Source organism: Theobroma cacao, chromosome 2, assembly GCF_000208745.1.
Source record: "Theobroma cacao cultivar B97-61/B2 chromosome 2, Criollo_cocoa_genome_V2, whole genome shotgun sequence".
Lineage (NCBI taxonomy): Eukaryota > Viridiplantae > Streptophyta > Magnoliopsida > Malvales > Malvaceae > Theobroma > Theobroma cacao.
Window position 1 is genome coordinate 25,912,571 of NC_030851.1, and position 17,459 is coordinate 25,930,029.

Genomic DNA, 17,459 nt, shown 5'->3' on the forward strand with positions numbered 1-17,459 from the left:
TATATATATGTGCGTGTGTGTGTGTGTGTGTGATATTGTGTTACATACTAGGAGTTAACCTTCTTTTATCTCATGAAACCCATCTACCCCATCTTAGGATTAGAGCCTAAAACTTTTAAGATAGAGTTTTAAACTCTAACCTCTGGAATGTTTTTCAGGAAATAGGACTTATAATTGTTACTGGAATTCAAAGTGATCTAAAATTCAAAGCAAACCAAGCGATAAAGATGAGCAACAAACACACAAAGATAGATAGATTGATAATGCTACCTTTACTTTGAATTAATGTAATCTATGTTTAAGTTTAATCTTTACTCAAATGTACATATTTTGTCTCTTACCCAAGAGGGACACATTTGTATTATAAACACTCACATCAATGATAATAAAATGCATGATTTCCTCTTTAATCAAGTCTGTGATCTTCAATTCCTTATGTCATCAAAGTACCTCAACTCTAAAGAGTTCAATGATGATCCCTTCCTCTTCTAATTACCTTCAATCTCTATGACTTCAACCTCTTCCTCTCAAACTTTCTTAACCTCCCTTGTTATCGGCCTTGGTGCCTTTAGTTCTCTAGTTCTTCACTAACAAATCAACAACTCCATTAGTAACAACCCATGCTGCAGCTTAATTCCTATCACACTCACATGTTGAAGTTTTCCCTCTTGGCATTCATAATTCAACTCCTTATTTATATGATACAAACTATATGATAAATAGATGGATTAGAGCCTTGCCCTCCAACATTCATCAAACCTCAGCTGCCAATCCACTTGAACTAGCTTCCAATGTAGACTATCAAGACTATACTCAAAAAGATCAATTGTTGCTTCATGCCATTATTGCCTCTACCACTGAATCCATCGTGTCATTGTTTGCCTCTTACAACACATCCTTTGAAGCATGGCAAAAAATGAATCATCTTTTTGCAAACAAATCAAGGTCCCACATGATGAATCTAAGAGAAAAGTTAAGCCAACCTACAAGTAACAAATCTATCACTAGGTATTTTCAATTATAAATAGATGGATCAAAGCCTTGCCCTCTAGCATTCATCACACCTCAACTACCAAAACACTTGAATTGGTAATAAGTACAAAGAAATTACAGCTGCTGTTAGAGTAAGAAAATTTCACATTTCATTTGAGGAGCTTCTTGAAAAGTTATAGGAATATGACGACTTTTAAAGACAAGAATCTGATGCAAAATATGCATTAGAGAAAGAAAAACTCACATTTCATTCGAAGAGTTTTTCAACAAGTTACAAGAATGGTTAAAGTACATAGGAAGTCCCTATACTATAGCATTTTGTATAGTTTAGTCTAGTCCAAATACCCACCAAGTTCCTATACTCAAAATTAAAGCAATTTAGTCCATTGGTTTTGAGAATTGCTTTAATTTAGTCTATCCCTCTAACAACATCCAATTTTGTCGTTAAAAGGATGACGTCAGTGCTGACATCAATGTTGATGTGGTACATTTTAATAACATGGTACCCACATGATGATGTGGCATGCCACGTGGCCCTAATATGATGATGTGGTAATGACATGCTGACATGTTAGTGCACGTGGCAGGTCAAAAATTTTCCAAAAATTTTTTTGTGCCACATCATAGGGACTAAATTGAATGAAAATATATAATACAGGGATTAAATTGAACAAAATTGAGATGTTGAGAGACTAAATTGAAAAAAAATGTAAAAAATACAAATCTTTAAATAGATGATAGATATATTTATTAATATGGCAAATATTTAAGTGTAAAAGATTTATGGTGTTAAAAAATATATGTAAATATTTTCTTACTTGATTATTTGATTTTAGAATATATACATTAATTTATCTTTTTGCAAAAATTAAGTTTAAATTCTCCTTCTGTAAAACAATTTCGAAAAACATTTCATACCTAAAGTCAAATTTAGATGAATAACTTACATTATGTTGGAATAACATAATATAAAAGGACTAAATAAATTCCTTTTTCTTTTATTTATAATAGTATAAAAATTTAAAATTTATTTGACTTAATCTTTGACTTGGGTTAAACTCAAATTAGAAAAATAGGTTGATTTAGTTACAATTTTCACAATTTACAAATGCCTATTCTTTTGGAATTCTTCAACCCTTACTCAATTTTTCTTTTATTTAAATTTACTTAAAATTTCTTATAAAACGATTTTATTTAAGTTCAAATACCACAATCAAATTCTACTAAATTTAAATTTAAATTATTAATTTGGATCTACAAAAGATTTGTAAATACAAAATACAATTATACAAATATTTACAATTATATTTAACTCTATCAACCATAAATGCAGTCTTTAATCTAGGAAATTTCAACCTAAAAAACATAACCTAAAATATTAAACAAAATAAAAATATAAAAAATAAATAAAAAATTGAAGGGGTGGAGTAGCTCAGATTCTATAGTTGTAATAAGAGGTTAGTCATACCCAAATTAAGCAAGTCATAATGAAAAAATATTTTTATAATCATCACTAACTTCGTATCTCCCTTCTTCATTATTTTAAAAGAAAAACTAAATCAACCTATTTTGGTAATTTAACTTCAGCTCAAGTTAAAAACTAAATCAAATAAATTTCAAATTTTTGTACTATTATAAATAAAAGAAAAAAAATTTTATTTAGTCTTTTTATTCTATTTTGTTCCAACATAGTGCAAGTTATTCTTCTAAATTTGACTTGAGGTATAAAATTTTTTTCGAAATTTTTTTATAAAAGGAGAATTCAATCTTAATTTTTGTAAAAAAGATAAATTAATATACATATTTTAGAATCAAAAAATCAAGTAAGAAAATATTTATATGTTTTTTTAACACCATAAATCTTTTACACTTAAATATTTGGCTTCTTAATCATCTACTTAAATATTTGTATTTTTCAAATATTTTTTTCAATTTAGTCCCTTAACATCTCAATTTTGTTCAATTTAGTCCTTGTACTATATATTTTTGTTAAATTTAGTCCCTATGACATGACACAAAAATTTTTTATCTGCCACGTGCATTGACATGTCCGCATGTCAGTGCCATATCAACATTGCCATGTCATCATATTAGTGCCAAGTGGCACTACCATGTCATCACGTCGATGCCACGTCATTATGTGGATGCCACATCATCAAAATGCACCATGTTAACACTGACATCATCCTTTTAATGACAAAATTGGATGCCGTTAGAGGGAATGACAAAATTGAAGCAATTCTTAAAATCAAGGGATAAATTACTTCGATTTTGAGTACAGGGACTAAATTGAACAATATTCATGGGTACAAGGACTTGGTGGGTATTTTGACCAATTTAGTCCTTTTAACCTATTTTTTTTAATTTAATCACTTGTCTTTAACATTGGGTGCAATTTGGTCTTTTTGAGTAAATCAATCTAAATAGGCCATTAGAGACATCGACATGGCCTTTACATGTAAAATAGTGCTAATGTAGCATTGACATGTGAAATATAAAAAACAATTGGGTAAAAACAATTGCCCTGATGGTTGTTCTATGCCACGTGGACAGCTAACCCACCTATCTCCCACCCTTAAACTAACTCCCCTACTTCAATTCTCCCAAATTGCCTTCTACAATTCTCCCAAATCCACTTCTTTAATTCCCCTAAATGTTACCCACAAACACGATTCCCCTAAACCTCCAAATTATCAAAGCCAAATTCGAAATTCGTTTAGCCAAATCCCAAATTGATTAATTATCGAAAAGAAGAATGTAAAATTCATTGAATTTTGAAAACCAATTCAATTATGAAGGTAATGTAGTGTTTTGTCATTGTGGAACCAATGCTTCAAGAAAGGGCTAAATTGGTTCTTAAAAAAATTTAAATTAAAAGCAACTAAAAGGGGGCTAAATTGGTGGTTAAAAAAAATTTCAAAAAGGCATTACTAACAATAACAAAGTATGAGATTCATGAAATGCTTAAAAATATGATGAAAAGTAAAGAAGCAACATAGCAAAATTTTATAGAGGTTTGACCCTCAAAGCCTACATCCTTTCCCTTGATTCCCAAGGAGTTTGAATCCACTAGTCAATGCTGTTTAAATTAGGTTAAGGCATAACCTTTGATAGCAAACCTTTTAAGGGTTAAGGTTTAACCGCACTACCTTTTCCAATGGAGGTATAACCAACAAGAACTACCTTTTCTATGGAGGCAAAGGTGGACGCAGAATTTTTTTGAGTGGTGTCATAATTAAAATAATAATTAAAAAAATAAATATGTTAAAATTTATAAAGTAGAAGTTTTAAACATTAAATTAAAGAAAATGTAAATTCAATACATTCATTTAATACTTTAAAGTAAAAATATCTAAAAAAATTATAATTGTCTACGATGATTTTTCATATTTTGAAAACGTTGTATGATAGTATCAGTAGAAACACTATCAAGTACGTCTTTTTCAATATATGTCACCAAGCCATCATTCATCGACTCGTCAGTCATTCGATTGCGTAACTTACACTTTATAATTATGAATCCAAACTATCAAGTTAATCAAAAAATATTTAGACATGAAATATTTAAAAACTTAATTTAGATTGAAAATTACTTACAATTGAAGCCTAGTTGAGTTGTTTTGAGAGAGTGAAAAACACAAGCAAGGACTGAGAAGAGCAAGATCACTATAGGTTTTAAGAGGAAGACTTGAATTTTTGAAGAGGAAGAGTAGTTTTGGTTTTGACTTTTTTTAATAAAATATTAAATTATAGAACGATATTTTTTTATCTTTCCATGTAGAATTTAAATATTATTTTTTTAAAAATATTTAAATATTATTAATATATAAATTTTTTAATAAAATCTACCTTTTGACTCCACTTTCTACAAAATTGCAGAAAAATTAGTGGGTTCATAGAATTATTAAATATATAAATTTTTTTAAAATAATATAATAAATAATTTTTTTAATTGAGTGGTGTCATGTGACACCACTCTCATGAACATGGGTTTGCCGTGTATGGAGGTATAACCTTTAACAATAATGGATACACTTTAGAATACTGAGCTTAAGACTTCAAAAGGTTGATAAGCTAAGTTCAATACAAAGGAATGAAGATTTTTTAGAGACTGAAGGTTGCAAAAGAATACTCTTTTCGAGGATTTATTCAAAAAAGAGAAGGAATGACCTTTGATTTTCTTGACTTTTTGTTTGGCTTTGGAATGATTTTTCAGCTCTTTTTTCTTCACAAATGACGTCTTCATAAGGTATTTATAGGCCATTGTGGTTTTGGCCGTTTAGGTAAGTTGGAATCAAAATTTTGAATGTTAGGGCCAACTAGATTGTGTCATTCATTCTCCTAGGATCAATCCTTTATAGTTTTGAGTTGACACTTGCTTCAATCAGGAGCTTATGGGGATCGATTTGTAGATGTGTGGAGGGTTGATTTTTTCTTTTCTGGTTTTCATCCAAAAACTTTCTGTTTTCTTGTGAATCGACTTTTGCTTCCTAAGGTGTCGATTCTCCTTGTCCCACTTCAAAGTCAGTAGCTTTTTGTTTTCCTAAGGATCAACACTTACTCCTTTAAGTGTCGATCCTACTCCATATCAGGTGCCAAAATTGACTTTTAAACTTTCTTTTGGATGCTCCAACCTTATCCATTTGCCCTATTGCTTTGTTTTTCTCCAAGGTTTTGATTTTTCTCTTTACAGCTTTAGGGATTGACATTTGATGCTTAAGGGGTTGATCCAAATCTTTAGACCTGTCTTCTTTAGTTTTTCATTTGATTAGAATCAAGCTTGCTTCTTTGAGAGGTCGATTTGCTCATTTAGAGTATACTTTTGTCTGTTTTTTGTCTTTTTGGGATCAACACTTGCCTCACTTGGTATTGATTCTCATTCTTCGAGTGGCTTTCCAATTGCTTTTGTTTGCTTGGGAATCAGCCTTTGCATCTTTAGGTGTCGATTCTCTTTCTTCTAGTATGGTTGTGTATCTTCAAGATGCGACCTTTTCTTTTTAAGGGATCGATTCTTTCTATTTTATAAAGAAAATTTTGCCTTTTGGAGCCATTGCTGAGGAGTCATTTTTCTAGTCTTTTGCTAATATTAATACCAAACACTTTTTGTTTTACTTGGAATCGATCTTTCACTTTCAGAAGGTCAATCCTTATAGTTGGAACTTCAGATTTTAAGTTGTTTAAAAGCTTGTTCTTTGCACAACCAACTTCAAAACTGTTTTAGGATTGTTCTTCAAGTTCAAAATATTTTCATTTAGTTTTAAAGCATATTTAGATCATTCAATTTTGTTATTTCAAAACCAAGGTCAATTTTAAAGCTAACAATCTCCCCTTTTTTTATATGATAAAAGTAAGAGCTAAATTTCTTAATGAAGAACTCCCTTTAAATTTGTGCTAACCTTTCAAATCATATGAGAAAAATTAAAGCATTTTTAGTACAAATTTAGCCATGAAAATCAAGGAAAGTAGAAAGCTATGCAAATTTACTCTAAATATTCTCCCCATTTTTGTTGCATCAAAAAGAGATAAAAATCAGAGTATAAAGACAATTTTAAAGCTCAAAGAGACAAAAGAAGATTAATAGCACAAGTAGAAGAGAAGAAAATACAAGACTTATAAGAGAAATTTCAATGATCATTAAAAGTAAGATATATACAAAAGTCATAACAACATAAGTAGTAATGCAAGATATTATGAGAATGTATGCAAATGCTATGCTTGTGGTGGTTGAAAATGAGATTGGTTAATCTAAGTCTGAGTTAGAGCTCTCGGTATCAATGTGGATGGTTGATGTAGAAAGCTGTTTGGCTAGTTTATCATTCAAGATGCAGTTCTCAACTAGCTAGTTTTGATTTTCTACAAGCTTCAGCATTCCTTCTTGAAGCTTGTCAATTACTGCATTCATTTTGTTGATAGAGTAGCAGCAATGATCAAACATGTTCTGATATTGAGGAACAAACTAAGCAATTACTTCTTCAATCTTTTTCTCAACAACATCAAACCTTTCTTCAAACTACCTTTCCATATTGTCTATTCTAGCACATAGAACTGATATGCACTTTCTCCCATGTACATGGAGTTGCAGCCTATGGAGGTAGAGCATTAAGCATTGACTGATTAACTTGTGCTTCCTCTTGAGCTCTTTCTTCCTTCACCCATCCATTCTTGGTAGCATCATACTTAAACCCTATTCTTCCAAGGTTGCCCTTGTCTAAAAACTTCACCTCGTTGGACATTATTGGCTTGTCAATTGAGATGTCAACCTTCCACTGACCTAGCATTTGTGAGATTGCCATCCCATGTACTCGATTGTTTCTTACACGTTCGGTCAATGAGTCCATATCTTTGAAGATGAAGTGTGCCAGGTCAATAAGTGTCATTCTCTTGATGTGGTACATAAACCACACATCCTCTACTGTCACTGTGGAATGCTTTGAGCCAAATGGTCTGATGATATAGCTCACTAGAAGATGCAGAATCCTATTATTCAAGTTAAGTCTCGAAACACTGTTTGAGAATTTTGGTGTGGTGATAGGACCAACCAAGAACTTAGCATCAAGATTTTCCTCAAATATTGCATTCTCTTCTCTAATGAAAGTGATGGCATTTCTACTAACAGGTTTCAACTTCAACACCTTCTATAGCAATATAGGTGTGATGATGAACTCTTTTCCAAAAACATGAGTGTAGAATGAATTATCATGATCTCTAACATCTTCATCATCATCTCCTTGATAAACAAGGGCTCCATTCGAGTAAAAGACTCTAACCAAATTCTCATATACTAGTCTCTTCATACTTAAGTAAACATATTATCCTAACTCCATAATATTCTCAATGTATGGAAAGTTAAATTCAATTTCAAACCAATTTAAATCAATCATTCTATCATAAACTACCTTTCTCAAATCAATTTAAATCATCATACTTTCACTTCTCTACCTTAGTTGTGAAGTTAACATTGAAAGGATCAATTTTATGAGTTTTTTAAGTCTTGGTGGCTATTGCTGGTTTGAGTTAAATTCTACCTAAGCAAGTATACATATTGAATAAATAGTATATTAGTAACCAAAGTATCGATCTCTTAGAGAATTGTTCTAAAAAATTCATTAAGTACTAAAATTAAAATAATTTAGTTTTAATCAAACAATCAAAATTTGGATAATTAAATTAACTAAAAAATAATCAACAAAAACTAAACTAGTTAATGATAATTAAAAATCAAAGCAAAATCATAATGGAATAAAATCAGTTTAGAAAAGCCTAAGATTACAATATCCCTCACACTTCATTTAAATCTTACCTTTCTCTCTTAACTTAATTCAATGGGTTGAATTGCTAACCTAGAGTATTCAATTACTTATAATGCTTTCCCTAAGTCTTTAATAAAAATATCTACTTGAACCAAAACACTATATTTCGATGTGAATTGAAATTAAACTATAATTAAGTTCAAGCTCTAATATTGGCAACATATGGCATATAGGTATATTCTTATCCTATATACAAATAAATTTATTCATCTAAGCAAATAAATATGATCATATGCTATTCCAATTTTAGTCTACATTAAACTCTTTTTCCCAAGTTTATTTAGGTTTCTAGATCAATTTAATTGGTAGCTAGTCAATTAAAAGCATTAAAATTAATTTGGAATAAACAATTCAATCCCATTGAAAATAAATAAGAAAGAGATTAAAAATTTAAACTACCTGTGAGTCAATTGCAATCTTAGAAAAATAAATTTACATTCTCATAATTGCAAAAATAAATAAAAACATATGAGGTTTAGCCATCAAGAGTAACAAGAATAATAAAAGCTAAGGAAGAAAATAAACACATTTTTGACAACCTTGATCTTCAATCTTCAGCCTCAACTTCTAGCTTCTTAAATCTCTTTCAGGATTTCTCCTCAATGTGCGTGGCTAACTTCTACTCAAGCTAACTATTTATAACTGAAGCTTAACCTAATTTTCCCTAAACTAAACTACTTTGGCCTAAAAAATCTTAATATGGGCTTAGAATAAGTGTAAAGCCAAATAGACTTAAGTTAGCCCACATAACTTCTTTTCTCCTACTTAGTTTTTCAAAATTTCCTCTTGGACGTCGCGGCACTCCATTTTCTTCAGGTCTTCTTCATGTTGGCTGTTGCATTACGTCAACTTCCTACGCGATTTTCTCCATCATCGAGGCAGAACTAGGTAAAGTGTTTTAAAAGTTGTAGCTCTATTCCTTAGCTTTCCAATGGCCTATGAATCGCATCATTTGGGGTTCTAGAGTGAAAGATATGCTCAAAATATCGCAATATGTACGAATAGGACCTGAACTCCTTTAAACACCTTTCTTCTCACAACTAAGCCTCATTCTTCTAGAATCCTACAAAAATATAAAAACTAATAAATAATAACTAAAAAAAGATAAATCAACATAAAATTAAAATAACTTAATAAAAATAAAGTAATTATAAAAATAACTAAAAATAACAAAATTCTAACTTAAACTCACGAACTTAGCTAACTTTTAAGAATAAGAATTATCAGCTGGTGCCTTTCCATTCTCCTCTCTTGATTGTTTTGGAGCCATGGATCAATTTTTGAGTAGGTAAAATTGACTTGAAAGGGTTTTTGAACTAAAAGATTGAGGGTTTGTAAAGTAGGGAATAAATCTTCTTGTGTGTTGAACTAATTCTCTCTCCATGGGTTTGTAGATTTTGTGCTTTGAAAATATGGCTGAAAAACCCTATTTATTGAAGTGAAAATAGAGGAATTTTTTGAAAAGATTCAACCACTTCAATGTCAAATGGTTGTTTTGAAAGATTGAAACGTTTGAAGAGCAAATTTTTTAAGAATTAACTAACAGGTATAAATTATGATTTGAAGAATCATGATTTTAAGTCCAAAATTTAAGCATTTTTAGCTTCTAAAACGTCTGGGATAGACTTTTGGTGTATTATTTGATGAAGCTAATGAGTTGTCCCATTTGATTCTCAAGTTTATGAATTGATGCTACTTGACTTTGAATGATGGCGTCTTCTTTGTCATGTAGGCATCAATCTTTGTCATGAATTGCATGAACATCTTCTCCATAGTAGGCTTCTTTTTTGGGATAGGAAGTCTTAGATTTGAAGGTCTTGGCTTATTATTCCATGAGAAGTTTGGTTGGTTCCTCTAACTAGAATTACAGGTATTGGAATATGGGTTATTTTGCTGCCTGTTGAAGTTCCCAACAAATTGAATTGATTTAGAATTAGATGGACGTTGATAATTGGAATGGCTATCTCAATACAAATCACAAGTTATTAAGGAGTTTTAGATAACATTAACTCTTGCTGTGTCAATTTTTTTTGTCAATGTAGCTACTTGTGTTGTTAAAGCATTCAATGCATCAATCTCATAAATATTAGCATTTTTTCTAAAACCAAATCTTTCGGAAGGCCATTGGTAATTATTGGATGTCATCTATTTTAACAAATTATAAGCTTTATCAGGATTTTTACCCATCAATGCCTGACCAATAGTTGCACCAATTGTAGATCTGATTGAACTGACCAACCCAATATAAAATGTTTGAACTTGAAGTCATTAAGGAAGCTCATGGTGTAAACATCTTATAAGTAAATCTTTAAATCATTCCTAAGCCTCATATAATGATTCATCATCAAATTGTGTGAATGAAGTTATATCATTCCTTAACTTTGCAATTTTTACAGGTGGAAAGAATTTTCCCAAGAATTTTTGAGCCAAGTCCTCCCATGTAGTAATAGATCCAGTTTGGCAATGAATTTAGCCAACTATTTGCCTTATCCCTTAGTGAAGAAGGAAAGAGTCTAGGTCTAATAGCATCACCAGTCACTCCATTATATTTGAAAGGTCACAGATTTTCAAGAAATTAACCATATGGGAATTAGGAACATCACTAGGTGACCCACCAAACTAAATCGAAGACTAAAGTACTAGTGTCAATTTTGCACACGCAGGTACAAATATTGAGCAAATAATATAGACAGTAAGTCCAGATTATCGTTGCCACAGGGATTTGTTTCTAAAGTTTCACTAAGTACTAAAATTATATAACAAATTAATCTTATTTAAGCAATCCAAAAATTGAAAAGCTCATAAAAAATGAAATTAAAATAAACACTAAATTAACCAAAAAAAATTAAATATGTTGAGAAAAGCAATAGATTAAAGTCCTAGGGTTATGGGTTCATTCAACACTTCATCTGATACTAGCTTCTATTATTTATCTTTCCTGGGTGGTTTTACTAACCTAGAATCCGAAGCTATGGACAAGTCTCCTTCGAGATGCTTGCACAAATACCTAACTTAATTAGTTCACTATATGTCTTAGGAAGTAATTAAATTAAGTTCATTAAGCAAGTATACTAATTTGGTTATGTATGGCAATTGGTGTATGTCTACCTGAATCGCAAACTAGATCACCTAAGTGATGTGAATACACTCTATTGAAATCTTAGTCAAACCTAAAATCTCTTTGTCAAGTTTCAATTAGATTCACAAATCAATTAATTATTGATCTGGCAATTAAAGGCATTAAGGACATATTTGAATAAGTAAAACGATACCCATTCATGATAAATAAAAGAGAAACAAATATTCAGACTACATGTTGAAATCCACCACAATCTTAGAAAAACAAATTAGTTCATGATATCTAAATAAAACAATATCCAAAGAAATTTAGCTATGAATTCAAAACAAGAAAATAAGTATAACACAAAATAGAGAAATAAACTAATGTTGGAGCCGAGTTAATCTTGAATCTCTCTCAATTGCTCTTGATTTCTTGATTTTTATCTCCAATTCTCCATAAAAGCAGCTGTCATCCTCATTTCTGAATGCTTTAAAAAATTCCCTTAAATATGTGCATGATGCCTTACTTTCCAATTTTCCATCAAAATTTTCTTTTTGGAAACTGGGGTGGCGTCGTGGCCATGTTTTCTTGGCACAGCGGTGCCATGGCAAACATGGGTGGTGCCACAGCATTACTTCTCCAGCGCTGTGATAGTCTACTATGAGGAATGTGTATGATTCACCCCACCAACTTAGCATCGCGACCATAATCCTACTAGCGCTGTGGTGGTAGCTCCTTCAGTGCAGCGGCCTTGAGTAACTTAGAGCCGCGACTTCTAGTCGCCAAGTTGCCATGTGTAGAACTGCAACCATTTATCATCTTTTGACATTATTTTCACCTCAATCTAGTTTGAACTGGACAAAGTTGTAGCCCATTCTCTTATCTTTCCAATATATCAAGAATCACATCAATTGGACTTCTGTATTTCTAGTTATCGTTGAATTATTGCAACATGTACAAATGGAACTTTCACCATACTTGTGTTATTTTGACTCAAATGCACCTTGCTTGTCACATATTCTGCACAAAACCATAAGAAAAATTGACACTAACTCTTCTTAAAGTAAATTAAAGCAAAATACAGTAAAATTGAATTAAAATAACTTAATTTAGCTATTCAACATGTAATCTAACTTAAACTAGAAAAACACCTAAAAAGCCAAAATTTGAACGTAAAAACTCAAAGATCTATCTACTTAAGCCCTCAAAATGTATCAAAATAACTCTTTCTAATATAGTTATCAATCATCTGAATGTAAATAGGTTTGATCTCAAAATTGTTTGCATTGGTAGGAGGTCTTCTAATGCTTTGGTGCAAGCCTTGAAAAAAAGGGACAGCATAATCCCACAGAGCTTTGTTTTCTTCGAGAATTTGATTGACAGCATTGTTACCATGATTATTATTTTCCTCAACCATTGTTTGATTTACAGTTTAAACTTGCAAAGTTTCCTTCCAAAGTCTTCTAAAAGTTCTTTTCGTTTCTGGATCAAAAGGAATAAGTTTTAACTTTTTCCTTTGCATATAATGACCAAAGATGCCTGAAAATAAGAAAAATAAATAAAATAAGGTTTGAGTTAAGTCTAAATTTTCTTGGTATTAGTATTAGTAAAAATTCTAAAAAACAACTCCTCGACAACGACGTCAAAAACTTATTAATTAAATTTTACTTACACAAGTATACGTATCGAACAGATAGTATAGTAATAAGCAGAGTATCGATCTTTCGGTGAATTGTTCTTAAAAATTCACTATGAACTAAAATTAAAACAATTTAGTTTTATTCAAACAATCAAAATTTAGATAATTAAATTAACTAAAAATTAATCAACAAAAACTAAACTAATTAATGTTAACTAAAAATCAAAGCAAAAATATAATGGAATAAAAATCAATTTGGAAAGGCCTAGGATTACAGTATCCCTCACACTTAATCTAAATCTTACCTCTCTCTTAACTTAATCCAATGGGTTAATTGCTAACCTAGAGTCCTCAATTATTTATAATGCTCTCCCGAGTCTCATAAAAATATCTATTGTAACCAATATACTGTATTCCTATATGAATTGAAATTAAAATAAACTTATTAAGTTCAAACTTTAATATTGGCTACATATGGTATATGGGTATATTCCTATCTTATATAGAAATCAATTTATTCATCTAAGCACATAAATATGATCATATGCTATTCCAAATTTAGTCTATACTAAACTCCCTTTCCCAAGTTTGTTTAGGTTTCTAAATCAACTTAATTGGTGGCCAGTTAATTAAAAACATTAAGAACAAATTGGAATGAACAATTTAATCCCTTTAAAAATAATCAAGAAAAATATTAAAAATTATCAAGAAAAATATTAAAAATTTAAACTACATGTGAGTTCCATTACAATCCCAGAAAAATAAATTTAGCTACTCATAATTGCAAAAATAAATCCAAATATATGAAGTTTAGTCATCAAGAGTGATAAGAATAACAAAAGCTAAGGAAGAAAATAAACAATTTTTTGACAACCTTGATTTTCATTATTCAACCTCAACATCTAGATTTTTCAATCTCTTTCAGGATTTTTCTTTAATGTGTGTTGCTAACTTCCCCTTCAGCTAACTATTTATAATTGAAACTTAACCTAATTTTCCCTAAACTAAACTACTTTGGCCTAAAAACTCTTAATATAGGTTTAGAATAAGTGTAGAACCCAATAGACTTCAGTTGGCTCACATAACTTTCTTTCTCGCAACCATTTTTTCAAAATTTTCTCTTCAACCTTGCAGCACACCCCATCTAAGCTGCGACGCTCCCTTTTCATCATGTCTTCTTCATGTAGACTACTGTACTCTATCAACTTCCAATGTGCTTTTCTCGATTATTGAAGATGAACTGGGTAAAGTGATACACATGAAAGTTGTATCTATATCTCTTAGCTTTCCAATGGTCTAAGAATTGCATCATTTGGAGTCTTAGAGTGAAAGTTATGCTCAAAATACCATGACATGTATGAACAAGGCCTAAACTCCTTAAACACTTATCTTCACCTAATTAAGCCTTATTCTTCTAGAATCCTACAAAAACATAAAAACTAATAAATAATAACTAAAATAAAATAAATAAACATAAAATTAAATAACTTAATAAAAAATAAACTAATTAGAAAAATAACTAAAAATAATGAAATTCTAACCTAAACTTAAGAACTTAGCTAACTTTTAAGAATAAGAATTATCAGTTGGTGCCTTTCCCTTCTCCTCTCTTGATCGTTTTGAAGCCATGGATAGATTTTTGAGTAGGTAGAATTGACTCGGAAGGGCTTTTGAATTAAAGGATTGAGGGTTTGAAAAGTAGGGAATCGAGCTTCTTGTGTGTTTAACTGATTCTCTCTCAATGGGTTTGCATATTTTAAGCTTTGAAAATGTGGCTGAAAAACCCTATTTATGGAAGTGAAAATTAAGGAATTTGTTGAAAAGATTCAAACACTTCAATGTCGAATGGTTGTTTTCAAAGATTGAAGCGTTTGAATAGCAAATTTTTGAAGAATTAACTAACAGGTATGAGTTATAATTTGAAGAATCATGATTTTAAGTCTAAAATTTGAGCATTTTTTGCTTCTAAAACGTTTGCGATCAACTTTTGGTGTATCAAGGGATCGATTCTCGTGCCTTAATCCTCTTTTTAAAATCCCTACGGTTCTTTAAGGATCGACCCTTAAAGTATAAAGTTTCAATTCTTTAACTTATGAATAACTTGGGAAACATTCTGGATTTTTTTGGATCAACCCTGAAGTGAGAAGGGATCGATTCCTGAGCTTTCAAAAAAACTTTAAAAACATTCTATGTTTCTTTGGATCGACCCTTAAGTAAAAAAAGGGTCAATTCTAATTTTTTTGAAAACATTAAAAACATTTTGTTTCTCGTAAGATTAATTTTTGCATAAGTTGGGGTTGATTTATAGATTCAGACTTGTGTTTTGAGTCTTCTCAAAGTTTGAGAATTGATCCTTTGGTTACAAAGGTCAATTCTTGAGTGCTAAGGGAGTTAAAATTGGCTTTTCTGCTATATAAGGATCAACTCTATCGACTCTATTGTATTGAGGTGTCAATTCTTGCACTTAAACAGCCTTGAAAATTCAAAGTTTTTATTTTAAAACAAGTGCAAAATGCCTTTTGAGAGAAAAAATAAGTTCAATGACATAGCTCTTTTTGGCTTGGGTGATGCTTATGAATGAAATGATATGCAAATGCAACAATTAAGCATTCAAGTTCATCACAACAATCAACATGTCAAAATATCTAGCAGAAAGATATATCTCAGGCACATTCATCAATCCTAATTCAGCTCTAATCTTACAATATTGCTCTCTACTTAATGTGTCACGACCCGGTACTCATCTTGAGCCCGTGACAATCGTCGCGACGTCCCGGTAGACATTCGTTACCTGGAGTGCCAAACGGAACCCCGTAAGGCTTTAGTATCATTTTTTTTTCATCTCCCTTGTGAGTAATCATCGTCAAACCTTGTTTTTAAAGAATTTTAAGCTTTTTCCCTTTCAAAACCGTGGAAAAATAATTTTAGCCTCACAGGGGTGTTTTCGTCATTTTTTCTCAAAATTTTCCGAACTCAACTAAAAATGTAGTAGATGAGTGTAAAACACATATTTCATGATTTAAAATACATTTGGGTGTCTAAAACATTTATTAAAAATGATATTGTAATTATTTGAATAAAATAAAAATATTCAATAAAATATTCTAATTTCTTGTAAAATAATATTTATAGAGTCATCGGTAAAAAATTTTTGTAATGTAAAAGCTAAAAAAATTCATACCTCCTATAATACAGATAACCGGGATATGAAATTTACTTTACAGGGACTCATGGGCCCACAAGGAACAAAAGTGCACAAAGCCAGTAAACCTACAGTTTTTGGAGTAGTAAAGTCGACTATAATCCTTGACAATATCTGATGTCCACAGGCTATCTCGGGCCTGAAATGGTTGAAAATGAGGGTGGTGAGATTATGAAATCCCAGTGAGTAAACAGATACCATCTAAACCATCTAAAGTCGAGTAAATGGAGAAAGATAAAACAGTTTAACATACTAAAATTCATCACCTTTCAACTTGTTTCAACTAAAGAAAATCAATTCATATAAATCGAGTAATTAACATGGCTTATGAATTTCTTAAAACTTTGGTCATCAGGGATACCTTGGCTGAGGGCTATCCCAAACCGAGTCAGCCAAGGCTATTAAAAAGTTATGTACGCATAAATCATGTTTTTATTTTGAAAACATAGCCGTTCCTTGGCGTTGGCCAAGTTCCCGCTCATGTGGTGGTTTGACGTGAAGTGAACTCTAAAGTTTGACCTCGGGAGTTACCCTACATGCCTCTCCAATTGAGGTATATATATATGACCAGGTTCCATGCCCCTCTAATAGGTTAGTCCACAGAACCAGCCCACTACAGCAAGCTAAACCCACCATACAATAAAAATTCAACAGCATGATATGACAATTTTATAATTTTCCAGCCTATCAAGGTAAACAACAGTTTATACATTTCAACACAAATACCAATTCAGCCATTCATGCCAATATTGTCAGAAGCCAATCAATTAGAACCATAAATTCACAATACATCAAATGGTCTCCAATTACTCTATTTTCAAAGCCATTATTCAATTTTAAAACAATTTTATGAAATTATTTCATTAAATCACATTTGGTTTATAAAACCGAAAAATTAATCATTTAATTCATTTTCCATGAAATTCACAAAATCGGATAAAAAGCACTTTAGATAATTAAGACGATAGTAAGGTTACTCATAGTACTAGGAGTTCGATATACTTCTATTCTTGGTCTTCGAGCACAATCTCTTTACCCTTGTTAGAAGGCTCACCACCTATACATCATAGGTGACACGAATTTCAATAAATTGTATCAATTTATCATAAACTATTTCAGGCTCTATAAATCTATATGAATGTACGAAATGTGATGCAAAATGTCCGAATAGCCGTTTAAATACGGTATTCGACCTAATTCGTACTATTCTCGGTGTAATTGGCTAAAACCTCTAATTTAACTCCAAATCGATTT

At 31.0% G+C, this 17,459-nt stretch overlaps 1 long non-coding RNA gene across 1 annotated transcript in view; it reads right to left on the reverse strand.

Moving 5' to 3' along the window:
* LOC108660781 overlaps positions 16,152–17,459 on the reverse strand; it is an 8,801-nt gene continuing 7,493 nt past the window's right edge. Inside the window, exons 2-3 of the long non-coding RNA XR_001926465.1 lie at positions 17,208–17,262; positions 16,152–16,344 (exon numbers count right to left, since the gene is read on the reverse strand). This is a non-coding gene — a long non-coding RNA (uncharacterized LOC108660781). The remainder of the gene's footprint in view (positions 16,345–17,207; positions 17,263–17,459) is intronic.